The sequence below is a fragment of the Littorina saxatilis genome, linkage group LG17, assembly GCF_037325665.1.
Source record: "Littorina saxatilis isolate snail1 linkage group LG17, US_GU_Lsax_2.0, whole genome shotgun sequence".
NCBI lineage: Eukaryota > Metazoa > Mollusca > Gastropoda > Littorinimorpha > Littorinidae > Littorina > Littorina saxatilis.
Genome location: NC_090261.1, coordinates 2,915,852 through 2,927,093, shown reverse-complemented (window position 1 = coordinate 2,927,093; position 11,242 = coordinate 2,915,852). Strand labels below are relative to the sequence as shown.

Genomic DNA, 11,242 nt, shown 5'->3' with positions numbered 1-11,242 from the left:
AAAAATGGTATTTGAATGGAAAATTGCTTGATGTTGTTAATGAATATAATTATTTAGGTTTTGTGTTTACTACAAAAATGAGTTTGAAAAGGGGAGTTGATTTTTTAGCGGTGAAAGGGAGGCGAGCATGCATTGACTGTATTAGACACGTTAGAAAACTGAATGATATCTCCAAAAGTTGTTTTTTCAAAATCTTCGATTCCCAGGTGCAATCCATATTAATGTACTCTTCTGAAATGTGGGGTCTCCAAAGATTAGACAATATAGAAAAGGTTCACACACTTGCATGCAAAAGGTTCTTAAGTGTTCCTCTTAAAGTATCCAACAAGTTTGTGTATGGAGAACTGGGACGCTACCCTTTGTACATCAACAGCGCAGTAAGGTGCATAAAATATTGGTTGAAGCTGTTGACACTAGATATATCCAGAATTCCCAGACAGGCATACTTAATGTTAAAAAACTTGGACGAGCGAGGTAAAACATGCTGGGCAACACATGTAAAGAATACATTGTTTAGCACGGGGTTTGGATATGTTTGGTTGCAACAAGGGGTGGGGTGTGAAAAAACATTTATTTCTTTGTTTAAACAGAGAATGGCTGATATGTATTTGCAGGAATGGAATGGTTCCATTATAAGTAATGACATTTATCAAAACTACCGATTATTCAAAACAGTTTTTGAAAGTGAGAAGTACTTTGATTTCATTGACAAAAAATGTTTCCGCGATTGTTTGATCAAATTGCGTCTGGGTGTGTTGCCTATTGGAGCTTCGTGTTTTAGAAGAACATTTGGAAGGGACAGGAATATTCTATGCAAGCTTTGTGATGTTGTGGAAGACGAAAAGCACTTTGTATTTGATTGTCCATTGTATGCAAACGCCAGGGCTAAGTTTCTAAATACAAGATATAACTCATTAAATTTTGTGAATATTCTCCGTAACGGCTCATCATCTGATATTCGTAGATTAAGCATTTACTTGTTCATTGCTCTAAAAACTCGCCTGGAGTTTACTGAAAACATAGCTCAAGACGACTGATTGTGACTGTATTACTTTACCGTGTATGTTTAGTTTTGTATCTTGGTTGCTTTGCCGCTGTATGTGTTTAGTTTTGTAGCTTCGTGTTGCTTTGCCGCTGTATGTATTTTTGACTTGTATTTTTTGTTTGTAACGACCCTATTCTAGGGGCTAGAGGCCTGAAGAATAAATGATGTTCTTGTTCTTGTTCTTGTTCTCTCTCTCTCTCTCTCTCTCTCTCTCTCTCTCTCTCTACCTATCTGACCACCGGTCAAACAAAGCCCTCGTCCACACATGGATGCGCGCCAAAGTTCACCTCTGACGGCGGGATTACACTAGATTATGATGTGCATCTGGTCCAATCACTCTAATGCATAATCATTTAGAAACGCGAGTCTATCAATCACACCATCAGTTCAGCCCGGGGATACGTTTCAGCTGATGCTCAGGATACGTCATATCGGGTTGCAACGGTGTTAAAGGGTTTGTTGGACTGTAGTTCAGAATCACGCACGTGAATAACATGTAATTTGTCTGGGGAAGCTTTAGTTTTAAGGAATTTCTCAGTACAGTACTTCTAAGTATTTTCGTAGTAGCCAAAAATGCATGAGGCTTATTGGATCACCTGTTACATTAGAATTAAAACCAGTGTGACAGTGCTTAGTTTGCCATATAAATCTGGTAAAAAAAATAGTGAACTGTTTCTTGTAAACATCAGAACGAACAAGATAAAAGACGAAATGAGAGTTAATTTTGAAAACCAAACTAACACTACAACCAAAGTGGAGAAGCTTTCAATTCATATTTTCTTCTTTTTATGTACTCTTTTCTTGTTGGTTAAAATTGTCTTTTCATAGTTATAACACGAGCTTTTCATCGTAGATCGTGTGTGCTTTTGTCTGAAGAGTCAGCCCCTGTCAGTGCAGCTCAGAGTTGTGATAAGCTGACTTCTCTGGGAAAGTCCATGGCAGGAGGACATGTGCTAAAATTATTTTCTAACTTGAACAGGGCCAGTTGAAAAACCTGCTGAACTCAAAGGTTTTGCTTTCGCTAATGGGATACAAATTGCAGCCGTAATAACGATATTGATCACAGTACTCAAACTGTTAATTCGTGTGAGTGCCATAAACATTATGTATTATGTGATAATTACTGTGGACATCATCGCCGTCATAGTGACAGCGATGGTGATGATGATGATGAGGGGGTCATAACGAAGGCAATAAGCCTGCTGCCCTTGTTGTTTCTGCTGCTGCCGCTCAAGCTGTCGGCGATTTGTTGTTGACGTTGTAATTGTCGTCATCGGCGTTGTCATTGTTGTCGTTGTTGTTGTTGTTGTTGTTGTTGTTGATGTCGTTGGCTAAATTTGGCGGTGTATATTCGCAATCCATTCGAAACTGTATCCCTAGGAATTGTTTTCGTACATATCGTCGAACGTACAGTGAAAAGAAAACTGAATAGTCAGGTTTGCACTGATGCTTCAAGGAGATTGGTCTTACATTATTGCAGGGTTGTTGAACCGAACAAAGCTCATGCACGTGAAGAGAGCCGCATCTGCAGAGAAGTCTATTGATTATGCAAGACTTGTAAGACTGATGTTTGTTTTTGTGTTTGATATTTGTTTGGTTTGATAATATGGTGGTAGTTTTTTCTTAGTCGTTATTCACCGCGACTTGTCTCTCTTTCCAAATCTGTGTTTCTTTTTTTCATTTTTTTCATGAAAGTTCCCTTTCTGTGTTGATTTTGCTCGTATCAATCGTGTCTCTGTTACGGACTGTAAATGCACAAAGCCAAGCAGAGATCTAACAGGGGAGTTTTTGCAAACGCCGCGCTGTCAAACGCATTTACCTTCACTGGAAACACGATAGGCGTCTGCGCCAGAGAGGCTGAACAGGAGTAGGCTCCCTTTGCTCGTTGTGCAGCTGTAGCACTTTACGGTGCAATTCGTTGTGCAGTTTTCTGAGAGGACAAAACCCACCAGTAGAAACCTTTCCGTTGCTCGGAACATGTTACACTTTAGACAGATACACAGATTCAAAGTCCAAGTGTTATTAATACACAACAGGGAAATACCCCCCTCACTGTCTTATACCAAGTACAACAAGCATGTATTGTAAGTTTTAAAACATCCATTTTATTAGCGATCACAACACAATAAACAAATTGTCTAAATGCCGTAAATGTGGGGAATAAACATTTCTGTTGTTGGTGTTGCTGCTGTTGTTGGTGTTGTTGTTGTTGTTGTTGTTGTTGTTGTTGTTGTTGTTGTTGTTTTTCCATCCCAGGACTGATGAGTGTGTTGTTTCAACATGTTGACATTGTTGTGTGCACAACATGTACGTGCGATATCTTTTTCACGATGATGAAAAGATGACACTAAGGACTGCTTGAAAGTTCCGACAATTGCCGAAACTGTTAGAACCATTTCGGCAAATTTGCCATCGAAAATTATCCCTGGCAACATCGCTGCATATTTTACCTGAGTGCCACACACTCGTTTTTGGTTGTGGCAGTGCTGTTGATGTGTTTACTTCTGAAAGCATCAGTGTTTGTTTGTTTGTTTGTTTTTGTTTTTGTTTTTTTGATTTTATGTGTATCATATCAGTGTTACCAAAGAACAAAAGTTATCTGTACGCGAAAACAACGAACATCTTCAGACATTTTGAGCAGACGTTTACATGACTCAATAGTCAGAATGGGACATTTTTACTGGTTGCCATTTTGCTTCCCCAGCGCATGTCACAATACCATGACTTATTCACCTCAAGCCAACTGTAAACGTGTTGAAACATACAACAGATCACAGCAAGCTCTCGCTTATACTTTGCCATAGATAGCTTTTAGGTGTTGAACCTCATGTATACATAAGCATGTTCTAGCAGGAGGGTGTCTTTGAAGGCACTGGCCTTAGCGTGAAAACAGTGTGGCTCACTATCTCCGACTTTACAATGGATACGATCCCTCCATTTAGACACATACCAAAGATAAACATCCTGACTAGTTCCTATGCAGAGTGGGACGTTTTGTACAACTTACTTGGCATATTGAAACTAGTTTCCCAAAAGAAATCACTTAAATCCTGACTGTGCACAGCTGTCAAACTGTTGAGTGTTGGTATGTCCAAGTGGAGGGGTGGTCTTATCCTGTGTACAACCTGGTCTTATCCTGTGTACAACCTGGTCTTATCCTGTGTACAACCTGCTCACGTCTCACAGGATGAGTACAATCCTTGATACGGGACAGACTGTGCCTTTAAGTGAAAAACGTAATTGATGTTTCAACTTCACAGAACATCAGCAGGACTCCAAGCGTTACAACAGGTGTTTCACCCGTTACCCTGCGATAATATCTGACTCTCGCCATTTTAGCAGTCAAGTTGCTTCTTTTCTTTTGGGTCGGACTCTTTTGTGTAGTAATGGCAGCGTGCATTTTCTTCTGTCAAAACACAATTACCAAAGATCCTTGTCTTTTCCTCCTTTGTTCCAATTCTTGTGTGCCCATGGCAGCCGCCTCAAAAGTGTCTTCCTGTATGGATGTCTTCTTTTGTGTTAGAGCGGGCTTTCGGCTCAACGCTGTTACACCGTCTGTCTGCTGTCTGTCTACCTGCCTGCCTGTCTGTCTGTCTGTTTGCCCCATACTCCCTCTCTCGAGGCTGTTCCTCCCTCCTTGTCTTTCTAACACGCAGCAGGAACAACACCAGAACAATATTTAACACACACATTTTGAGGAATACTGTCCAACGGCGAATCTGAAAATAGCGGATGCTCTGTTTATTGCTGCATCGTTTTCGTCCAAAACCTGTCGCATCGGCCGTTGTGCAATCAGCAAGGGACTAGCCATGAATATGCCCCAGACATTTTTATTCTCCTCTGGGAATCCGGGAATTATCATGGGATAAGATGGAATTTCCTCTCAGTTAAGCGTTAACGTGAAAACTCGTCGCCATAACAACATTATGCCATTACGCAGGCAATGCAGCCATTAGCACAAAACTCTAAACTACTGTTCCCCGTCTGGATTTATTTTTATGCGGAAGAGCTTGTTTAGATGTCTGCAAACGTTTACGTTTTTAGCAATGAGATCCATTTTCAGTTTACCTCCACACGTAATGCTTCGGTAACTATTGATTACAATCTGCAATCATTTTGTTCTCTCCATGACTGTTTTTATCATTGTGCCGTCATGTCGTTTCAGGGAGAAACCTCACTCTAGGAAATTCAGATCCGAAATAGAAAAAAAGTTTGAAAATATATGGGAAGGGTTTTATTTACATTTAAAATGGGACTGCGTTTTTTTTCCCAGCTTCTTGTTTCCTGCCAATTTCATTTCGTTCAAACGAAGACCTATCTTTTCGCAATACACCGCAATAGAGTAAGAAGAAAAAATGCTGATTGAGTTTGGTTAGTTTTTAATATTTTCTCTTTTCCTCGCACGCATGTTTTGGACATCCGATCCCTGGGAGTATTGCTGCTGGATCTAAACTTCATTTTCCATTCCGAGATTTAGAAACTGTTTTTTTTCGTGATTAAGAAACCGTTCCATTACTTTGTCCCAAACGAAGCTAGCTATAGATCTTTTCTTGTGGTTGTGATTTCAGCTGGACATCCCTGGTTGTGTTTCTAACAAGATTCAGGTTTTTGGCACGCTTACACGATGTGGAAAACTCAGCCTTGGTTCGATCAGAGGTAATCCTGTCTTACGACCGCGCAGTAAAAGAAAATTGAAAGTTAAGCCATCTTGGCGGCCTCCATTTTCCTTTGCGCACGTTTCTCTACTTCGGTGACGCGCCAGGCGGGTGAAAAATATGCACCGGATTTATGACGGAATCTTTTTCCATGTCTACGGGGCTTTTCAATTTACAGGTTTTGACCACCCCCCTCCGCTCCCCCCCCCCCCCCCCCCCCCCGCCTCCTACTCCTTCTACCCGCCCTTCTCCTTACGCAAAAAAAATATTTAATATAAGAAAAGTGCGCATACATTGTTCACATTCAAAGATGATTACATTGATATTATTTCCTATACAACACTACGCTATCACTTTGCATCTGCTTCTTTTTCTTTTCGCCCGTTATTCATGGCTCCCTGTCACATGACCTATACTTGGAAGAAAGAGAAGGAGAAGATGAACCAGAACATGGATGATCGAAAGCTGCCCTTCTTGTAAGCTCTGATAATTATCTTTCTTTGCTGTCCATGAAAAGACGCGGGTAGGCAGACACTGCTTTGAAACATAGTTGTGCGTACGCAGTGCATGACAGAGAAAGACATCCCGCATTATCTGTACTGTCTGTCTGTCTGTCTGTCTGTCTGTCTGTCTCTCTGTCTCTGTCTCTGTCTCTGTCTCTGTCTCTCTCCCTCTCTCTCTCTCTCTCTCTCTCTCTCTCTCTCTCTCTCTCTCTTCAAACGAGTTTGAACAACATATTTGATTGGTGTAAACAAAACTCAATGATTATACACCCAGGCAAAACTAAATGCATGGTGATCACAACACGACAGAAACACCAACTCGCTCCTCTGAATCTTCATCTCAGTTTACACAAGGAACTTAGTCGATAAATATCGACAGGGGGCGGACAAATGGTTTACATGTGAAATGTGTGTATATGGGTGTGGGTCTGAAACAAACAAACAAACAAACAAACCATGTGAACCCCCCCCCCCCCCTCCCACCGCTCGCGGGCTGAACGACTGACGTCACATGTCGCTTCGGTCTTTTCCAGAAGAACACCGCGTGTACATAATACACAATTCGATCGCGTAGCACTGCCAATGCCCTTTTTCGCAACGAAAACCGTGCTGCTGTTTCTTGTGTGTTAAATCTGAAAGCAATATAAGTGAACGAACAATTGAAAACTGATATCACGTTACTAAACTCCCAAAAGTAATAAATTACTTCTGACTGCGGTACACAATACATTTTCAAAGCAATTTTTATTATTTTCAAGACATAAAAAATACAACGGAAGAAAAATGCAAGCAATAACAATTTTTTTAAAGTACAGACTAAATACTGAAGCTCTCTATTTCTCTTTAGTATGTTGGATTCAGGTGTACTTACTCACAGTTGCAGACAGATACAGATTCAAACACGTGTCGAGCGTAAAACAAAAAGTGAAACTAGAGAATAACATGAACCTGAAAATTTTTAAAATATTTGTACCCAGCACCAAATGAGATTATTGTAAAAAAACATGTAATACAAAGTGTGTGTGTTCTACATAAGACAGGAGAATTTACATAGCAACAGAAAACATGCTTGTAAATCACTGAGCACCAATGTAGCTAACTTTGTCCGTCTCACACCTTGTTAATGTTAGTGTCACTGGTACGCAACCTGTTCTTCATGCTCTACTCTTTCCACCCGCGGTGCACTTTGTCCATCATTGACATTGTCCTCAGCTTGTGGTGAACTCGGATTTAAAAAAAAACAGGACAGCATTTTCGAAAACATCTTCTCGCACTTTCAAAGAAATGTCAAATGCATAAACTGTGTCATAAAAAAGCACAGGCACTGTATCATTGGTTTGGCACTGTTGCAGAAAGTCCTTGTCATCAGCTTTCATTTTGGCAGAGCAAGCGACACCCACAGTCCGACGAAAAATGTCCTGCATGTCAAGGAACATTTGCACAATGTTGTCTTTGACAAATGCCAGTCCTCCTCGGTTAAGCACCGTTGTCATGTCAGTTGAAGAATCACAATCACTTTCTGACAGCTCACTGAACCTCAGTGCTTCTAAACAGCGCAGTTTCTCGTATCTGTATGCACCTTTCTTGAGGCCCCAAACTTTCTTTTTTAGTTTCTTCACCACACTCCCAGCAACATACCTGATCACATCCTTCCTCACACACTGGCACCGGTCGGTCATTCGCGTTGTCTTCCTGTTTGCACCAGACCTGATTACCACTAAAATTTCCTGGTGTACAAATGAGGCTAAAAATGTGTACAATCAGAATTTTAAGGTGTACAATTCATTCTCGCTGTGCTTTATTCCCCCCTCAAACCCCATTATTTAAAGACTGTAAATACATGTAAGAAAGAATTTGTGCTGAAAGTAAATTAAAACAGTTTTGTTGAAAAAAAACCCCATACACTATTAGATATTTGAAAATGTGACACAAAACGAATGTTAGAAAAACATAATTTTTATTTTTGACCTCTGAGGAAAATTTGCATCAGCTGCTGTCAGCAGTATTGAGTCAGCCCTTCATTTCTGTCACTGCACTGGTCAGTATTTTCTGGTCTCATACAGTCCTCTTTACACATTGCTTTCTAGGCTCACACAGTCCTCTTCAGACTTATATATAATTTTTTTATTTTAAATTTTTTTTTTTTTTTAAAATTTTTGTTTTTTTTGTTTTTTTGCGTATGATTTTAATGTCTGGCGTATAATCGTACAGCGGTCTTCAATTTCGTAAGATTGTACGCAAATTTCGTACAGTAACCAGGTCTGTTGCACCCATAGGTTGCTTCGACCAGCCTTTCAAACATCCTGAGGCAAATGGAAGCTTATGCATGAGTCGACTTGGTGACCTCTGTAATGCTTGCATGGCTTGCGTAGTACAATGAGTGAGCCTTTTCCTTGGCCTCGTTCCGGAACTTCCCTCGTAGACCAAGGCATGACTCAAACACCTGAAGTTTGTCCCGAAGAACAGCACCTGTCAAACAGACCACAAAGTCTTACACTTGAACACATACAATAGAACCACCTTTGTATTACCTCAAACAATCTGAGAAAGCGGGTCTTTAAAAGGAGGCAGTCTTAAAATGAAGGAAAATTTACAGAAGTTATGCACAGACAAACTGACAAAATAAGGTCTTAAAAGGGAGGGATTATCAAATTGGGGGGGGGGGGGGGGGTCCACTGTATATATATATATACACAATAATAGATTTTTATTAGTCCATATCTTGGGATAATTCCCTGCATCGTATAACTTTAAAACAAAGGCAAACACACACACCATTGTATCCAAAAAGAACACTTGCACATTGACAAGCTTCATATTGATTGATTGAAGTCTGGAATGTGTACGCGAATGATCAACAATAATTACACGTATGCCATACAGGGAGCACTGCTTACTATATATGACAGCTTATTCTCAGCGTAACTGAATAACTTGAAATTTAAACTTGAAATTGTTTTACATTATAAGCAAAAGTGAAAACACTACTCCAACAAAATTGTATTCATTCATACAGTGTTTCTCTAAACACTTACAGTCCAAGGTTTTAACATGGCTTCACAGATCAGCTGACAGGCATTCATTTTCTGCAATCTCACTGCACACCTCTTCCAAAAGTGGAACTGTCACCTGTTGACATTTAAAAACACATGTAAATGTACACACAGTGACACAATAAAAAATCATGCGTAGTGAGAAGTATCCAAAAATATTATATGATGCACTGGTGTCAAATGTGTTATGGTATTTTATGTTATCACAGAATCTAAGTCTTGAAAAATACACATGTTCACACAAAAATATGGCAAATACCACATGAGACTGAAATATACACAAATCTGCAGTAACTTGACTGAGAAATCACAAGCGGGTGTAGTTGTAGGCATCACAATCACAAGACAAACAAATTCTGCCTTTATGTTTAATATTTTTTAACAATAAATGTTGCAAATGTAACGAATAACTTCTCACCTTTTGTGAAATAGTACTTAATTTTGAGCTTGACACACTTCTGACAAAAGGGGTGCTTGCTTCCTGAAACAAAATTATTCAATGATGAAAAGAACTGAATGTGGCAGTGTTCAAAGTGATATTCAAACTTGTATGTAACTATCAGTACCTATACTGTAAAACGAGAAGGCTATTGGCATGCTCGTCAATCAGTATGTGTCATTCAGTGTTTTGTGCTGTAACAATGAAATGCAATCAATGCAAGTTCGTGCAGTCTAGAAATAAATACAACAATAATTTCAATTGAAACCACAAACTAGTCAAATAAATTGTGTAAATAGTTGGACAAAGAGATGCTTATTAACCCAGGGAAATAACAGGATTTCTTAGCAAAACTTTCCCAACCCATTTACCTGATTCAGTCCGGCTTTTCTGCTTTTAACACTTACTTTCAGTTTCACTAGAATATATCACAACTACAAGAATAACAATGGAACAGGAATGAGATTTTGTTTTGTTTTTGTAAACTACATCAGGATTTAACTAGTTTGGAAGCTCTGCTTACATACAAAATACAGACAGTGACGTTCAATCGTGGTGGCTGATCATGCAGTGCACTGACTGAGACGGACGATTCGATTTGATCGCTTCACCACGCCTTTCCAACTATGTGCTCCCATACAGTTTTGGTAGATACATGCTTGTGCAAGTATGTTATTAGTATTACCAATATGAATCTTATTTTCCTTTCGATGGTCAGTTTTACTCACCTCTGTAACGGCAGTCACCTCTGCGAATGCTGTCGAAGAATCTAACCGAAAGTAAACATTCTGGGAATCTACGCGCATCGGCCTTGACGCAAGTCAATGAGCGCGGCGCGGCGAAGTTGACCTCAATCTTCCCGCACCGTAGACCAGATTAGTAGGTGCTTGATTTTGGTATTTTGATTTTACATAACATTAAACCTTTCTTGGGGTTCATGGTCATGGCAACAGCCATAATAATATTATATCATGTATAATATTACATTTCAGCATATTTGAATTACATGTCATCATACCAAACTGTCATACATTTTTATTCCCACATCATTCTGATTGATCACAACCAAACCTACTATCAGTGGACACATCCAAATGTAAGCGCCTGTTCTTGACAACTTTTAATCGATCTAAAAATAGCAACTTGCTGGGTCATTTGCCGCCAACAGACACTGTTTGGCCTGTAGGTAAAATGTACAATGTATTTTCTGATTTGTGCACAAAAGCTTTTTTTCTTTTTTCTTTTTTTTTAACATAACAATGTTTAATGTCACTGTATGTTTAAAAGACCATGGTCATATTTGTAAAAAAAAATGTTAAATTAGAAAATAAATAACATTTTGGTTCATGATTTTTCCTACACCTGTGCTGAAAATAAGAAATAAAAATGTCGGTATATAAGTCGCTCAAATACAACTAGGTATGAATGGCTCGGTTTGAGTTTGTTGCAGTTGACCCTGCACAATACGACATATCATGTTTTTGCGATTTTGCCGTCACCCCTCCCATAGGGTGACGTATTTCACAACTTCCTGTGTTACACAAACT

General features: G+C 39.4%; 1 long non-coding RNA gene across 1 annotated transcript; it reads right to left on the bottom strand.

Moving 5' to 3' along the window:
- Positions 1-8,143: 8,143 nt before the first annotated feature.
- Positions 8,144-9,380, bottom strand: LOC138953130 (uncharacterized). Its single transcript, XR_011451487.1, has 2 exons — positions 9,239-9,380; positions 8,144-8,672 (listed from the first exon to the last, which is right to left on the bottom strand). It is a non-coding gene; the product is annotated as an uncharacterized lncRNA (long non-coding RNA).
- Between the last annotated feature and the right edge of the window lie 1,862 nt (positions 9,381-11,242).